Here is an 18,804-nt window from a genome sequence, read left to right on the forward strand (position 1 = left end):
TAATGGGATTTAACTCTGTCTACTTTATGGGCACACACAGATTTCTACAAGGCAAAAATGTTCCAGGCAGCAAAAATAAGCGAAATACATCAAATATTTCAGGAAAATCAGTGTGTTCTTTATTCTTTAGAAAATACGGCAGGTTTCAATGATTATGATTATTTTTATAATCACTTTTATTTACATTATAGCAAAGTCCATGTGTTTATTTATTCCCTAAATAATAAAGCCCTGTCTTTTTACCGAGGATGTTCAAAACCCTTCCCCAATCTAGTCTTCATCTTCTTTCACAGTCTTTTCTTTCATCACTGTCATCCATTTGTTTTATGCTCTAGGTACTTTGAACTCATCAATACACCTTATATATTTATTATCTTTACTGACCAGTGATTCTTTTTCTGGCAGTTATCACTACAATAAGCCCCCTAATCTCTAAATTTCTCCTTTTCCTTCCACCTCAATGTTGTCAATGCTATCTGGTAAATTGCTATGTTTATTTTTTCATGTCATACTAAAATATGCAGTCCTTCCTTACAGCACTTTCTTCAAACTTCCATGATGCTCTCGTTTTCAAATCGAATATTCTTTGCTCAGAGTTTCTAGGAGGCTTGCCCATTTCTTCTCTCCTGACTTTTGTTGCAACAGAGGTTGTTAGCGAGGTAGGTCCTAGTCTTTACCATCAGGTCATTCCCACTTTGCATTCTTGTCACACATGCCGGCGGTTAGGAAGAAAATAAATGTGGTGAACTGAGTTACATGTAGACAACCATGAGTGGAAAGTCCTGTGACCTAGATGTTGATATTTGTGAATATACTAAACAATGCAGGTATGTGCCTATGATTCCATGTACCGCCAAAGATTTCTAGCATTTACAAAAAAATAAAATCATAGTAAACTCTAGGGGAAGCCTGAGCAGAGTTTTTAAACCCCAACAATTTTATTTTCATCATTTTTAATTTTTATTTTATCATTTTTATTTTATTTTCATTTTATTTTATTCATCTAATTTTTCTCTGAAATTAGATGAATAAAATGTATAATTTGAGATCTATGTCTACATGTATTTCCTAAATATTATGCAGGCATTCCATCTTAATTTATGAAATAATGGTAGTTCTGCTTTTGGTGATCATGGAGTGTGTTGTTGAAGACCAACTCTCCCATTGATAAAAACTTGAACATTTGGGCAAATACAAACACGTCCTTTTGAAAGTGTGGAAGGGTTGCCAAGGTACCCAAGACTCAGGGGGGCAGAATTCTGGTAAATAACAAACAACAGTATGATAATTCTAGGAGTCTTTGGAATGGATTAATCATGTTCAATAAGATAGATTACAAGATGAATAATGTCATCAAGGAATCAGTATATACTTAAAATCCAATGGAATTATAGAATAAAGAGTTAACTTCTGAAATGAATAATTCCTATATGGCTTTAACAACAGATTAAAAACAACAGAAGTGAGTATTAGAAAAATAGAAGAGAGGTCAATCATATGACTAAGAATAGCACATTAAAAACAGGACAGAAAATGTTAATTGTATAATGAGACAAATAAGACATATCGCAAATGTCTGAAAAGTTAATTGGTGCACAAAAGAGAGAAAAAATGATTTGAATCAATGTTTGGAGAGAGATTTACCAAGAGACTTCAAGTCATAGATTCAATAAGGCAAGAATCCCAAACAGGTACACAAAGAAAATCACACAGTGAAAATGCTGAATATTTATAACAAATATAAATATTTTTAAAATGAGAGAAAAAGACATATTACCTTTCAAAGTAGTAATAAAAATTATACTGAATTTTCACCAAAATTAATGGAAAAATAACATCAACTTTTATTTAATACTCAGGAATAAATTTAATAAAATATATGCAGAAGTCTACATTAAAAATATAAAATATTATTAAGAAAATATTAAATCAATTAAAATGAAAAGATTTCTGGATGGGACAAATTTTATCTGTAGATGCAATGCAATCTTAAAAGCTCAGCATTTTTAAAAATAGATATCATTTAAATTATTTCAAAATATATTTAGAAATTAAAAATATATATATATAAAACTACCAAAGGAAACTGAAGGAGAATAATGATGCATCTAGTTTACCTGATATGCAGAACTAATGTCACCAAATGTCAAGATACATTTATAGTTAAAGTAACTAAGGCAGTGTAGTATTGGCAATAAGACAGACAAACCGATGGAACATAGTGGCAAGTATAGAGAGATACACACTGATCTCAACACTTGATTTATTAAAAAAGAATGGTGAAGATCAGTCAGCAGGTAAAGGACAGACTTCTCAATAAATGTTGCCAGTGCATTTGGATGTACATGAGAATAAAAATATATCTTGTATCCTATTTTCTTCAACATAACTAACATTCCAGAACTAACATTCAAGCTTCTGCATGAAACATGAGGGAGTAGTTTTTCTCTATTTGTAGTTTCAAGAGTTTTTTTCAACAGGAAATTAAATGTACTAAGATTAAAGGAAAATTCAATAAATTTGACCTTCAAAATTAAGAAATACTGTTCATCAAGGGACCCCATTAAGAGAATAAAATTTTTTTTAAATAAAAAGTCAAGGCAGTGGCACAGATATTTGTTTTATATAGTCAACAAATACTTTGATATGTATGTAAAATATAAAATGATTATATATAGATACATGTTACATATAATTATATAATGCTGCATAAAACCATATACACAAAACCATACATGAATTTATTTGCCTACCTACCTTTATCTACATACCTATATATTAGATTTCTACAGATTAGTAAGATAGACAATTTAATAAAAGAAATATAACTCAATAGATAAATTGGCTAAAAAATAAGAAGGCACTTCAAAAGAGAACATATTGAATGTCTTCAAATGACCAGTAAACATATGAAAAGACACTCAAACTCAGCCATTAGGCAGGTTAAATTCATGAGAAAAATACAACTATGCAACCAAAAATGACTAAATGTAAAAGAATATACATGTCAGCAAGTGCACAGAGTCACTGTAAATCTTATGCACTGCTGTTGAAATATAAATTGGTATATCCATTTTAGATGTCAGCAATATTAAATCTGAACTATTAAACCAAAACTAACACACAGCCTAAGACCCAGCAATTGTACTTCCGGTTACGTATGCACAAAAATACATATTATATGTATCAAAAGACATATATGAATGAGAAGACCATAACAGCAAATGCTAAGAAGAGGACACACCCCCAATGCTCATAAAGACAGAATGGTGAATACGTTTTGGTTTCTTCATACAATGGAATAATAATTAAAGTAAAATATAGAAAGTCTTTACATGCAATATGATGAATCTCGGGTATTATTCTACTTAAGATGAGAGATGGGAAAGCAGACACGTGTATGACATATGAACAAGGTTCAAAAATCAGCAAAATTAATATCTAGTGTTAAAAAATCATGGTGGTGGTTCCCTTATGAAAGAAGAGAAAGAATAAAGAGCCACGTAGGAGAAGGTAGGAAGCATGACCTATGGTGCTGAAAATATTCTGTTTAGTGGTCCAGATGGTGTTTATGTGGTTAAAATTCTTTGAGCTGGACCTGGCACAGTGGCTCACGCCTGTAATCCCAGCACTTTGGAAGGCCGAGGCGGGCAGATCACGAGGTCTACAGATCGAGACCATCCTGGCCAACATGATGAAACCCCGTCTCTACTAAAAACACAACAATTAGCTAGATGTGGTGGTGTGGTAGTCCCATCTACTCAGGAGGCTGAAGCAGGAGAATCGCTTGAACCCCAGAGGTGGAGATTGCAGTGAGCCGAGATCACGCCACTGCACTCCAGGCTGGCCACAGAGCGAGACTCCATCTCAAGAAACAACAGCAACAACAGAATTCTTTGAGCTATACAGCTATGTCTGCCCTTGTGTTTATATATGTCATATTTTCAAAAAAAAATTAAAATATGAAGATATAAAGTCCTTGGCATCCTGCATCTCAGAGAAATATAGGATTGGTTTTCAGGATTTAAATGCAAGTAATCTTTTAAAAGTCTTTTAAGTAATTAACTGAAAAGACAATCTAACTGAGGTATAATTAAGTCAAATTTTGAGGAAAAAGTTGTTGTAGCTGCCGTTGTACTGGATGAAGACCTCTGTACGTTCAAAAGTATTATTTATTTAAATGTGGAAATGGTTTGAAACATCAAACAGTACAGTTGCTACACTAGGAAAATCACACAGGCAATTCTCTTTCAGCACATTTTCCTAAATGTCTAAGGATTTATTTTCAATTGTAATGAAGTGAGATTTTTGTTAAATGGAATTTTATTTTTAGTACACTATTTTTGTATTAAAGATGAAGTTGATTTGTCATTATTTCATCCATGTTTGCCTTTCTTTGATGTGACAAAGTCTACAATTTTAGTATGTGAATTTTTCATATTGGAAAAATGGGTATATTACTACAAATTCAAAAACTAACATGAAACAGAATGGAAAATCATGGATATTTCAAATATTAAACAATGTCACCATGGATAATTATATGAAATTGAATCCATCCACAATATTTCCCATTATCAAGGACTGACAATCATGGAAGAATAATTGTCCATATATTATTTCCCTTGGACACTGAATTTACTAATTTATAATATAATTTTAGTATGGGGAAGTGCTCTCTAGCAACTTGTGTTAAACTTCCTTCCAAATCTAAGATTCTTTAATTAGAGTGTGCGTCCTCTTCTCCTCCTCTTCCTCCCCCTCTTCTTCTTCCTTATCTTTTGGTTTTGGGCATTACTTCTATTGGAATAGCACTGTATTACAGAGCATGGAACTTGCAACATAAACTAGCCCTGAGGTGAAGATTCCTCTCCCATTTTGTATACTGGAAAATTCTTACATAAGAGATAATGGTGTAAGTTTTACAAGATTAGATAATAAAAACTAGCCTTTCTCTTGGTACAAACATGTATATTCATTTTTTTAAACTATAGATTTAAATAAGCAGCTTGAAATTTATTTTCCTGAAAATCTTCCTAACAATGTGTATCAGGTAAATATAAATGATGTGTGAAGTAATTCTCAAAACTGACAATTTGTCAGTGAGGCATGTGCAGTAGAAGAGTGTTATCACTTCACCCATGCAACTTTGTTACAGAAAATTAGAAGAGCTAGGTCGCTTTAGCTGTTTAACACCTGAATTTCATTTTGTGATAAATCCTTTACTCTTCTTGAATCTCACCTGGTGCACAGGTAACGAAAGGAGCAGAAGACTTACTACTTAGAGAAACCATTATTTTCTATTGGTGCAATAATGAATTACGACAGTAACAAATTACTGTAGATTTAGCATCTTAAAATGTTATGATCTCACAGTTCTGGAGGTGAGAATTTCAACAGCTGTCTGTAGGCTTCACTTAAGATGCTGGCAGGGCTGACTCCTTTCTGGAATATATAAAGAGGATCCTTTACCTTGCCTTTTTTTGACTTCTAGAGGCTATCTGCACTCCCAGGCTCATGGCTTCCTTCCTCCACCTCCAAAGACAATAATTCTGCATCTGTCTAACCCCATTTCTATTATCAAATCTCTCTGACTAGAGCTAGAAAGGCTCTCTACAAGAATTCATGTCATTAGATTGAGCCCACCTAGTCAATCCAGGATAATCTCCCCTATATAGGTTGTTAACCTTAATCCTATATGCAAAGCCTCTTTTTCAGGTAAGGTAACATATTCATTGGGTATAAGGATTAGGATGTAGACATCTCTGGGAGTGGGAGGACATTACTCTGTCTACCACAATAAGAAAGCACTTTAATGTGTTATTTAAGGATTGGGGTTCCTTTGAAGAGGAAGGAACACATTATGTGAATTTTAAAAACACTCATTTGAAGGCAGTAACTAGGGCACCAAGTTGTTCAAAGATTATGACCAGTTAAACTTCGTATATAATGAACAAAACAACACTGAAATGGTGTTATTATTTAGCAGGAAGAAAAGGTCATTCAGGTTTTTATTCTCTAGTGTATATTCCCCGCTGGTGATGTATTTTGCTTGCCTTCCATGGTGTGAATTCCTTTCACACAGGTAGGTATTTGAGATCATGAAGGCTACTAATGAAAGACTATGATGAAGACTGTTTCCCACTTTTCCTTATAGACTGTAAGTCCCCCTCTACCCCCTGGCAGCCAGATTATGGCCATATAATCTACACTCTGCCAGTCCACTGTGCCCATGCCAAATGCCTGGTGGCCAGTTCACTGGTAATGTCATCAGTGCCCTCAGATAATTTCTGCATCATGACCCGAATGTGGGTCCTACAGCCCAGTGTCCCTTGTGTGTGTGTGTGTGTGAGGTTTGTCCTCTACACTGTTGATTCTAAGAGCCACCTGATATCCTTAAATAAATTGCATCGTTGACTACACAAACCAGAAAAAGGAACTGCTATTTACAAAGAAGAATGCATGTCTGAGCCTGTGATTTCTTATCCCCAAACCCAAGGAAATAAATGATTTAGCAGAAACTAATAAACAACTTGGATCTACTGATATTTTAATCTGTCTTGAATATGTATTCTGTTATTTTAATCGCCAAAAATCTGGTAAGGGAATTATGTTACAGAGATAATTTAATAATAACTGTTTCAAATGCCTCATGTCCTCACTTATTCATAGGAGCTAAATGATGGGTACAAATGGATGTGCAGAGTGGAATGATGGACATTGGAGACCGTAAAATTTAGGAGAGTAGGATGGGGATGATAGATGAGAAATTACCAGTTGGGTACGACTTAACTGATTCAGATGATGATTACACTAGAAGTCCAGACTTCACCACTATACAATCTATTCATATAACAAGAAAGCACTTGTAGCCCCCAAATCTATAAATATTTTGAAAGGAAAAAAATAGCTTGTGAGTTAGAGGTATGTATGTATGATTATTTTTAAAGTAAAACATGAGTCCAGATATTAAAACCCTTTGCATCATGGCGCATTAAATTAAAGGAAAGTAAGTATACTGGTTTGATTTTTATATCTACCAATGAAATGAATTAATAAAAATAACTCCATTTGAAAGTCAGATTGCTATATTTTAGACAGCCGGGAGAATGGAGACACTGCTAATACTGATTTTTCTGAGCAGAGTGTAAATGCGGCATAAGAAATTCTCTTGGTGATGGATGACATGCAAACTGAATAGCAATTTTAAATATTGCATTAGAGAAAATTATAGAAAGTTACTCTTATTATTTAACTGCTATTTTAAATGGTTGTTTACTTGTTTCTTTTTGTCTCCGCCTCGTGTCTTATAAATCTTTCCGTAAGTTCACTGAGTCTGTACTCTCTACCATATGAACCAAGGACTCCAGTTCCTCACTGTAGTGGGTCTCTCAGTCTAAAATAGTCTTTTTAAGAAAGGTGGTGAAAAGGGAGCGGAGGTAGATAGTGAAATACCATGTTTGAAACTATAAAACATGTCAAATTTGTCAAGTTTGAATAAAAGAAACTTCATTTATATGTTTATATTTTAAGGCAAATGAGAAACACAACTACAATTAGAGTCATCAACACTAGTCATACCAAAGCAGTGTAAGCTGCTTCTCTGGGCTTTTCAATGTGTGGCCAAATGGTTAAGTCCAGTGACAGAATAACAGTTGATCAGTCAAAATCTGATACTGTTACTTAGGTATGCCAATGATGCTAAGAAGAAATATGTGCAGAAGTAAAGAGGAGAGAAATTAGAAAGATTCAAGTGAAGAGAATAATCTGTTCAAGATGGTGGTGAATAGGACACCAGCAAGTAGCTGTGTAATGCAGCGTGAAGAGCACAAGTGAGTTGAGTTGAAAATCTAGAAGAATTAATATTCAAAACAGGGGTGGAGTTGACAGTAGTCTAGAAAACACAACTTTTAGAATTAAATGTTAAAAGAATAGTTCTATTTTAGAAAGTAAGAAGGGGTCAATTGACCATTGTGCAGTCAATATTACTAATAGAAGTTGTCTTTTTTTCAATGAGGTTTCCCATTGATGTTTGATCATTAACCCATTTTAAAGTGGGTCATTTTCTGCATCACAGTACAATGGCTCTCAATGACTCTCAAGCTGTCACCACATACTTAACAGGAAACAATTTCATTAGACCAGATACGTGAGCAGTGAGTTCATACAGTCTGAACTGAAATATAGAATGAGGAGGCGATGTGACTTGGCTCTATGTTTCCACCCAAATTGTATGGGAAATTGTAATCACCACATGTTGAAGGAGGAGCCTGGTGGAAGGTGATTGGATCATGGGGATGATTTCTAATGGTTTAGTACCATCCCCTTGGTGCTGTCTCATGATAGAGTTCTCATGAGATCTGGTTGGTTAAACGTGTGTGGTACCTTCACCTTCTCTCTAGCTCTCTCTCTTGCCACGATGAGAAGAAGGTCCTTGCTTCTCCTTTGCCTTCCGCCATGACTGTAAGTTTCCTGGGGCTTCTGGTTAAACCCCAAAAATGGTGAGTAAACTTCTTTTTTTCATAAATTACCTAGTCTCAGGTAGTTCTATCAGTGTGAAAATGCACTAATATAGAAGGATAACTTGAATTTTTAAAAAACAGACTTGCTTATATAGTTTTATTAATTTAATGATGTGGGATAATCCTTCAGGGGTTTCACCTCTGTGAAGTCTTAGGAAACTTAGAATGTCTCAAGTCCCTTAAGGAACCAATGAAAACAGAACAATTTGGTGCCTAATTCCTATGACTAATGAAGATAATTATTTATAAATATTTCTATTAGGAACAGTGATATTTCAGTATGCTTTTGTGCATTAAGTACTTTAAATATGTATTGATAACTAGCATTTCTGCAAAGCTATCCTAAGATGGTAGCTTTTCTTTTTCAAAGGTATTACTCAATTGTTCTTAGGACTGAAAATCAGATTTGATGAATTCTATTCTGATATTCTTAGCTGATCAAGGCCATGAAGATATTGTCCTGATAAAGTTGTTCTTACTTAGCTATCAGGTGAGGCATTGATGGAGATCTGATTATACTGAATACCTTGTTCTGCTTATGGTTTGAACTGAACCTTATCGATCTGTGCTCTTTAAAATTAGTTCTGAAAAAGTGTGCTGAAGCATCCTTTACAATTATTTGTGCCCAGAAACACATGAGGAGACAGTCAATATTATAGTCATCTCTTCTCAAAATTGATGAAAACAGTACACTCTCTGTTGGAGCTAGTTTTAAAAATGGAGCAAAGATATGTTTGCCAAAGTTAATGCTTTTTCTTAAGCTTGTAGACTTCCAATTCTGTTTAGGATCACTTTACTTGAGTATTACTCTTGGTGGCAGGTGACTTATTCTGATCTTGAGAAAAGAGATAACCTAATATTAAGGTACCTATGTACTAAGAATTTATCCAAAGAATCCTTTGATCCACATGCACATTTACATGTCACATACGAGCTTCATATTTTCATGTCTTTATGGAATTGCCTCTAGAGTGAAAAAGTGTTCTAGTCCCAAGCAAGCCATTCACTTACATTGTTTCGACTTAGCTTTTGAGCTACAGTCTTATTAACATTCCTTGCTGAAACCAAAATTTAGATTTTTAGAATTACGTTACCATTTCTTAGACGTTATCACCAAATGCTGATGCTAAAATACGCTTATCTACTCGTTCGTTCTTAACCATCGTCCTTTTAAAATTGCATGTACCTTAAATCAAAAGATACTGGAAAACCGAAGCTACATGTTGTCACTGCTTTTTTTCTATTCTAGCATCTTATTCATTCCAAGTTTATGAAATCTATATTTGAGTAAATTAGGATGAATAAAAGATCCATCCTTTCGTTTGATTTTGTCATTACAGAAAAAGAAACATTTCAATTTTCAATAGAAATAGATAATCACAGGGGTCTATGGTTAAGTAAGATACCTGAGATGATAATATGTTGCTAGATAGGTATACAATTTCCTTGTCATAGAAACTATTTCTGTAAGAGATCCACGATTTTATTCATAATAAAATAACATACAGATGCCCACACGAAGAAGAGAGAGAGGCAATTTTACAGCAAGAAAAATTGTCAGCATATTTGAGTTCTAATTAAGAAAGGAAGCATGTGAACAGGAGTGATAGCTAAGCCAGGCGGGAGGGCGGGTGGCACCAGGCCCACACAGCACATTTCTAAAGGAATATGGCAACTGCTGTCTGTCTTGTTCCAATTACTATATATCAAATAAATGGCTGCCTCTATGGTGGGATGCAAAAGAATGTTAAGAAAGCCTGTTTGCCTTTCTAAAATTACATAATTATATTTGTCAGAATATGACATAAAAGTCAGTTGTTTCTTCAAATTTAAAAAAAAAAAAAAGATTCACCAATTCAGTCCATCTCAGAAGTACCAAACACAAAGGTAATTTCAAAGCTAAAATCATAAGTAGGAAAGGCATTGCCAATAAGACAGATGTTATCTTTGGAAGTCCTCTTTCTTTTTGCTAGGTAGCATCTGAGCCTTCTTCAACCTTACTAAATGATGAAAAATTAAAGAAGACAATAGCATTTGTAGTTTTCATGAATATTGAAATCAAGCATCCATGTACAAGAAAAAAAGTGCATGGCAACACACACCCATACTCAAGGCTGCACATACATAAAAAAAATACGAGCACATTGTTTTTTCTTGTATTTTATAAATGCATGCGCATTTGATTGATTGTGTAGATAAAGCAGTATTGTTCTATCATCTTTCCCTCAAGCCCTTAGGTATAATTCTTCTTGGAGCCTTATTGGGTGACATGTGGATGGAGAATTTGATATTTAATATTTGTTCTTTTGAATCATGTCCTGGGGCTGGGTGGGGTGGTTCATGCCTATAATCCCAGCAGTTTGGGAAGCTGGGCAGAGAGAATCATGAGCTCAGGAGTTTAAGACCAGCCTGGGCAACATAGCAAGGTCTCATCTCTACTAAAAAATAAAAATAAAAAAATTAGCCAGGTAGGGTGATGCACACCTATAGTACCAGCTACTGAGGAGGCCGAGGAGGGAGGACTGCTTGATCCCAGGAGTTCTATATTATAGTGAGCTATGATCATTCCACTGCTCTCCAGGCTGGGTGATGAGCAAGACCTTGTTTCAAAATGAAACAAAACAAAACATAACAAAAATAATGTCAGGACTAGGTACTTCAAAATACATTATAAATCATAGCTTGTGTCCATTGAGCTTGATTCTCGTAAATGGAGATATGTTCTATAATGTCAAGTTTGGATGTTTCCTCTACCATTACATTTAGAAGGATTAACATTTAATCATTTAATCTTCTTAAACATTTAATCTTCTTATCAATGGGAGAAGAGAAAAAAACTAGTTCCTCAAACTATTTCTACATGGATATGTATCTTTTTGATATGAGAATAGTACAAGAAATCTGCTTACCCCTACCTACAAATTGTGAGAACCAATTGAAAGTAGATATAAAGGTGTGTGTCTGTATGTGTTTGTGCTTCTGTGCACAATTTTTCATAATATTGAAAATGAAAGGGTAAACAAAAATATCAGTCTAAGCAATTTATTTGACAACATGGACACAAACACCAAATGAAAAAGCTAAGAAATTAAAACGGTTGTTTCTACAAAGAGATTTGGAAGTGTAGAGTCTGAGGCAGAGCACAGCATTTAAATATCTACATAAGAATTCAAATAATAAAAACTTTTAGTTAAAGTTGGAGATCAAAATAAATAACCAAGTGGAAATAGGCAAATAAATGAAAATATATCCGTAAAAGCAAAACTATATACCCATTTAAAAAAAGAAGTCCATCTGGATTATTTTGAATTTTAAAAATATTCGATTAATTATTAATTTAAAAAGTGGCAATTCATGGCTATGCATATTTTAGGGATTGAAGCATCAACAGTGAACCAAAAAACAGTCTGTGTCTTCAAGACTTTACATATGAATGAGAGAAAGCATAAACTATGTACACATTAAAAAATAGTATTTCAAAAGGTCATGAATTCTAGAGAGAAAAACAAAACAAAGTAAGTGGTACAGTGCAGGTGGATGAATGTGGGATGCAGCAGTGGGTGTTTTCTTTCCTAGCCCTCTGTGATAATAATATATATATACACACACACAAAGACGAAATAGAAGGGAGGAACAAGTCATATGGGTATATAAGGAAAGGCACTCTAGAAGAAGATAAGTAACTGTAACGTGCAAAAGTCCTGCCATCTTTGTGCATTAAAGGAGAGGAAAAGTGCTCTCTGTTGACGTATTTCAGAAGAGGAGGAGGAAAATGGTAGAAAATGTGATCAAGTAGGTCACTGAAGGTTTTTTAGATCAATGTAAGATATTTGGTTGTTTTTTTCCTCTGACAGAGATGAGAACCATTAGTAAGAATTGAAACATCTTTAAAATGTTGATTTTTGTTTTTCTTTGAGGACTAAACAGAAAGGTAGCACAGATCAAATCAGAGAGACCAGTCAACAATAAACGACTGGAAACCTTGGTAGCTCAGACCAGAAGGATAGAAGTGAAAGTGATGAAATGTGGAAAGTTCTGGAAGCCTTTTGAAAGTAAAGCTGAAAGTATTTGCTGTTACATTTAACTTGAGTGAGGTGAAGACAGTGTTATAGGATATATCCACATTTTTTGACCTGAGCAACTAAAGGTCTGCATTTCCTGAGGTGAAGAACACTATTAAATAAAAGTTTTAGGTCATAGGGAACAAAGATACAGTTTTTGGACATTTTAATTTTGAGATGTTGAGTGAAAATCAAAGTAGGATATTGAACATGCAGTTTGATATGCACTTTCAAAATTCGAGAAATAAATTTGGAAGGAAACATGGATCTTTAAAGCATGTCACAAAATGATACTACTATTGAAGTACAAAAAATAGATTACTAGTTTCCATAAGTCTTTAGAATTCAAGGAGCTAAGAAAAAAAATTTTTTAAAAATGAAAACATATTGTTTGTCACCTATTGATTGTTTTAATATAGTGATAATAAGAAACTAGATATAATGCATTCTTTTCTTATTTTAATAACTTAATTTACTTTTCAAAAGGCTAGCAGAGGTAACTTATGTTTTTGAAATATCAAAGAAATTCAATAGGCATTCTCTGTCTTAGTCAGTTTGAGCTGCTATAACAAAATGAGGTGGTTTATAAACAACAGAAATGTATTCAGATGACGTAGTTTATAAACAACAGAAATGTATTGTTCACACAGTTCTGGAGGCTGGAAAGTCTAAGACCAAGGCTCCAGCAGATGCAGTGTCTGTTGAGGGCCCCCATTCCTCATAGATGACATCTGCTGTATGTCTTCACATGGCAGAAGGGGTGAACAAGCTCAGTTGGGCATCTTTTATATATAAAGGCATCAATGCTATTCATAAGAGAAAAGCCCTTACGATATGTAATCACCTCTCAAAAGCCCCACCACCTCTTACTGCAATTACTTTGAGGATTAGGTTTCAACATAAAAATGTTGGTGGGACACAAACACTCAGACTATAGCAATTGTAACATGTGTATTTTAGTGCAAAAAAATTGTGATATTTCTTATATGGTATTTATATGAACAAGATAGAGGAATTAAAGCTAGTTAAACAAGAACCAAGGAGAATTAACTGATGTCAAACTGTGGAAAAAGTATTTTGCACAAGTCATTAGGTGCACCTTTTCTAAAATGATTTTTCTTAACTAGACTTTATAGCAATTTGTTTATGTGAGCTTTTCATTATGGGGGCTGAGAATTGGAATGAAATGTAATCTGCAATACGTATTTTAAGGGCTATAATGGAATTACTAGCTGAGTTTAATCCTAGGTCTTGGGGGTAAATATGACTTAGAGCATGTTCTTCCATTTAAAAACATAATTTAGAGTACAGAAGATAAATGTGCAAACAATCAGCTGTGAAAAAAGGATACTATTAGGTTGGTACAAAAGTAATTAGTGTTTGCCATTAAAAATGATGGCAAAACCCACATTTACTCTTGCAGCAACCTAATAAGTACTCTGGAGATAAAGGGCAAGTACCTTTGCCGAGAGACCATAGATGTGGTGTCATAAAGGTCTTGACAAATAATTAAAAACAAACTGAGAAGATAAGAGCATTCTATCACAGTATTTTCTAAGTCGTAGAAGCATAAACAGCACTACATATTAAATTTTTGTTTTATGAAGTTAGAATATATGCTATGCTAGTCAAAATGTGAGAAGTAAGGGTGGGAAATAGAGATAGACTCATTTTGAAGAGCACAATTTTAAAGAACAGTGAAGGCAAGGTCTTTGAAATAAAGAATGGCAACTTCAGAATCCTATTTTTATATATAAGTGTATGGAAGCCAATGAGGATGTAACAATGCTTAAACAACTAGTATGTGCAATGAGAAAAAAGAATGGTACCAGTATACCTTTCTAGGTTATGGAAATATGTATGTCACAGGGTTGTGACACTTGGAATAAAGCTAAGAGAGACTTATAACTTATTTGACATCTATGTTTCTGCCTAATTTACTCCATTAGTGAACAAATAATGTATAAATACATCAATGCTACTACCAGAAATACTAGCGATACTAATACTGGTTATAACAATGACAATGACTAATGTCACTGAAACTACTATGTGCCAACAATTGTGATGAAAGAGTCACATGTTTTTATTGTTTTATATCATCAATAAGCATTTACTGTTTTATATCATCAAGAAGTTTCTCCTCCTTAGTCAACCTTAAATACAGAACACAAGTTTTCCAAATCCCTTTTTGTATCTTCTGAAGTATAAAAATATAACTGGTGTCTGTGACAAATCAACAAATGCTCTCTTTTAACAGCATTTTTAAAAATCCTTGAAGATATTCAATTGTATTATTTTCAATGCACATAATAACACACATCAAGCTAAGAAGCACTCTAGACTTTTGGGATAATATGACATATTTATTATATCTACAAGCATATATTATTTATTTTGAATTCATTACAGATAGATTTAGTCTAAATAATTTTGCTATATTAATTGTATATATAAATGTATTTTAAAACATATATATATATATATGAATGGTTTTGTGTTCTTGTAAAAAGAATGCATTGAGTACTTTAGTAATTTAAAAGCTATCTTTTGCCAGGCATGGTGGAGCGCCTGTAATCCCAGCTAGTTGGCAGGCTGAGGCAGTAGGATTGTTTGAGCCTCAGAGTTCAAGGCTACAGTGCCTGTTAATAGCCACTGCATTCCAGCCTGGGAAACATAGCGAGACTCTATCTCTAAAATTTTAGAAATAAATAAATAAAATAAGAAAATAAAGGCTAACTCTTTAATGACCTCCTCTGTCATTTATTCTTTTCATTCAATCCTTGACTCACTTATTTTTGTTAAGGTGAATTTTAAATTCTGTAGAGAATACATAATTTAGCACTGTTGTATATAAGTTGCCTCAAAATTTAGCAGCTTATAAAAACAAAAGTGTATGATTTTAGCCAGTTTATAAAGCTGAGGAGTCTCGATGCAGATTATCTGCATGGGTCTGAATCACGAGCAGTCAAACTAAAGGTCTGCGCTTCCGATTCTGAACACGCCGGAGTTCTGCTTAGTGAAGTTCGGCTTCCAGGCTCAGTTACATGACTGCTGGCAGAGGTTTCAGTTCCCTGCCATGTGGGTCTCTTGATAGGCTGCAGATGGCATTGATTCCTCAGCATCAGTGATCCAAGCATGAGAGTGAGAACGTGCACTTAAGATGGAAGCCATAGTCTATTTATAACTCGATCTTAGAAGGGCATATTATTGTGTCTGAACTTAAATTTAATGAAAGTAAGTCACTAAGTCCAGCCCACATTAAGTACACCAAAATTAAGTTCCATCTCTTGAAAGGAGCAGTGTCAAAAACTGATTGTCTTAAAAACCATCACCAAGGTATGTTATCTTCCATTCAGTTCTTATTTTGATGACTAGAAATAGGTAATAGAAAATTAGTGTATTCCATGTGCCCCACGGCTATGTTTATTCCAGACAGGTTATCTTCTTAAGAAACACAAAATATAGATAAACCAATGGATTAAGCCAACTATAAAACTCCATTAGAAACAAACAATAAATTGCTAATGACAGTAATTGTTACTGAGCAAGGACACAAAGGTTCTCACATCAAATCATTATATTAGAAGAGAATTATTAATATAAGAAGATTTTGGCAGTCAGAAACAATCACAGAAGACAGTCTTGAAAAGAGTGCTCTTCAGTCGTGTTTAATAACAATTTATAAAAGCTTTTATGTAAAAAAAAAAAAAGTTTCATGCCAAGAATTACGCTTTTGTTGAGAATACAAAGATGAATAACTCAGTACTGCTTTTAAGGCTCCCCAAGGCTCTTGTGGGACAGAATTCTATGTAAAGCTATATTAAGGGCAGTAAGAAAAGTGCCATAATTAAAGTGTGTAGAAATTGCTATGGAAACATTGTACTACATAGGAGATCAAGGTAAACTTCACAGAGTAAGTAACCTTTAATAGAGTCTTGAAAATGGGTAAGGTCAGCAAGGTGTGAAAATGCTGGAGGGGAGGTGAGGGGCGTGCAGAGATGGAAAATGGAAGAGGCTTCTCGGAAAAGAGAGGAGAGCACGGGTGAGAGATGAGAGGCACTGTGACCCCGGCAATGCAGGAGGAGTGGTGTGGAAAGCAGCACAGCGGAGGGGCTGGGTCATGGGAGATAAGTGTCCAGTGGAGAGCAAGCTATGTTCCAGCCCTGCTCCCAACATTGGGCACACAGCAGAATAAAGGAGGGCAAAGCCTCCTCACTGTTTTAGTGTTGCCTGCCATATTAAAGAAGGAAATTTATCTTGTCATGTGGAGAGAAGGGTTGAAGGATTATGAGCTGGGGAATAGCTTGATACGTTTTGAGTTTTAGAAAGCTGATTTCGGTTCTGATGAGCTGATACGTTCTGATGAGGGTGAATTGAAGTGGGGTGATTTTCTAAGCAGAGGATCATTAGGAACTCAGTTCTCAGACTGAGAATTTCTTTTAAAAATAGTTCCAAAATGTCCAGGAAGTCTTTCTATGACTGGGATTCAGGAAATGCTGACCTTCTCTGTTGCACCCTCCTCCTTCCCCTATAAACAAACACACACAAGCAAAGAAAAAAAAAATAAAAACAAACAAAATCACCCTTCCTTGTTTGAAGGGAAAACCATTGCTTTCCTTCTCTGAGAAAATTTAAGAAAGGACTCAAAAGAGGTTCCAAATGGCAAAAAGATTCTACATGTTGGAGAAGAGATGCCCAGGGTCACTGTCTCCATTACTTCTATTAAGAAATGTTCTTGATTTTAGGATTTTTTGGAAATGTCACTATCTTGTCTTCCTGAACCTTTAATGTCTCATGCGGTCTTGGGGAATAATTCTGTCTTCCTCTCTATTCTCATAAAATTAGATTGTTTGTCCTCATCACTGGCACCCCTAAAGCTGAAGATTGTCTTACCCTAAAAGACCTGCCTTTTTTCCTTTTGCTTTTATTTCTCTTTTGTTTCTTCAAAAACCAGTTTATATCTACATTTTTTCATTTAATTTCTCATGTTCCTAGTTCTTTTTCTAAACTTCTGTCACTTACTGTAGAAATACTTTCATGCCGTTCTCATCATTTATCGTTTTTAATTCCAGAATGTAGTGTGGCGACTCAAGTATAACAAGTGCTTAGGAGTATATGTGGAAAACAAAGAATATGAGTTAGGAAAAAAAATGAATAAATAAATCTTGGTTTGGTCTAATTGTTAGGTAAATGCTCATGTTAATTCCAAATCTGTTCATGTGAAGATTTTCCTGAGTAAGCCATGAGAATGTATCTTTTTACAGCAGAATCTCAATACTAAGTATGACTGATATACATCACAGTTTTGGAATATATATGTATACTAAGTATATGACTGATATATATCACAGTTTTGGAATTAAAGGTGATCTAGTTCAATACTGAGGCTAAATTGATCTAGTATGCCAGAGATTTCTTTGCAAATTAATTCAAATTAAAGTAGGAGCATGTTTGTTTTAAAAATGTAATAAACAATAAATCTGACATCGTTTCGGAAGAGAACTTTGTAGTTCGTAGATAGACTTGATGAAATTTAAGTTCAGAAAATATATTGGGCCAGAATTTTAATGTGAAGGTATGAATTTCAATGTTATACAAAATAAATAGCTTTTATTTTAAATGACTCTCAGAATTAGCTACATTACTAATATAATATCTAATATTAAATAAAACATAATAAATAATTTAGATGTTTTCTTTTTTAAGGTACTCTTTCCAGGCTTTAATAGGAAAGATCATGGAGCATTTGAATAAGTGAAAGAAAGCCAGTGAGGCTGGGTTATGAGAGGCAAATTAGAAGGGTAGAGAGAGACCCAATCACGATTGGTGTCCAAGGCTCTCTGAAAGGTTTTTATGTTATTCTCATAAAAAAAGGTTTTTACGTTAATCTTTTATGAAGATTCCTTCACCATTTTTCCTAACTCATATTCTTTGTTTTCCACAAATACTCCTAAGCACTTGTTATACTTGAGTCGCCACTATGTGATCATTTTCTGATGTCTGACGTTTAGTATCTCTGTAATATTATGCAAGTTAATTAGCCTACATCAACACAACAGTGCTTCCATCTATACTATGCAAATAATAATAATAACTGCTTCCTTCGGTTGTTGGAAGAATAAAAGAGATCATTTATATTACCTAAGTAAAATGCTTAGTACATATCACTCAATAAATGTAAACTCTTAATAGGATCAGTGTTTTGCAGGGTGACCCAT

The sequence above is a fragment of the Rhinopithecus roxellana genome, chromosome 21 (assembly GCF_007565055.1).
Source record: "Rhinopithecus roxellana isolate Shanxi Qingling chromosome 21, ASM756505v1, whole genome shotgun sequence".
Classification (NCBI taxonomy): domain Eukaryota; kingdom Metazoa; phylum Chordata; class Mammalia; order Primates; family Cercopithecidae; genus Rhinopithecus; species Rhinopithecus roxellana.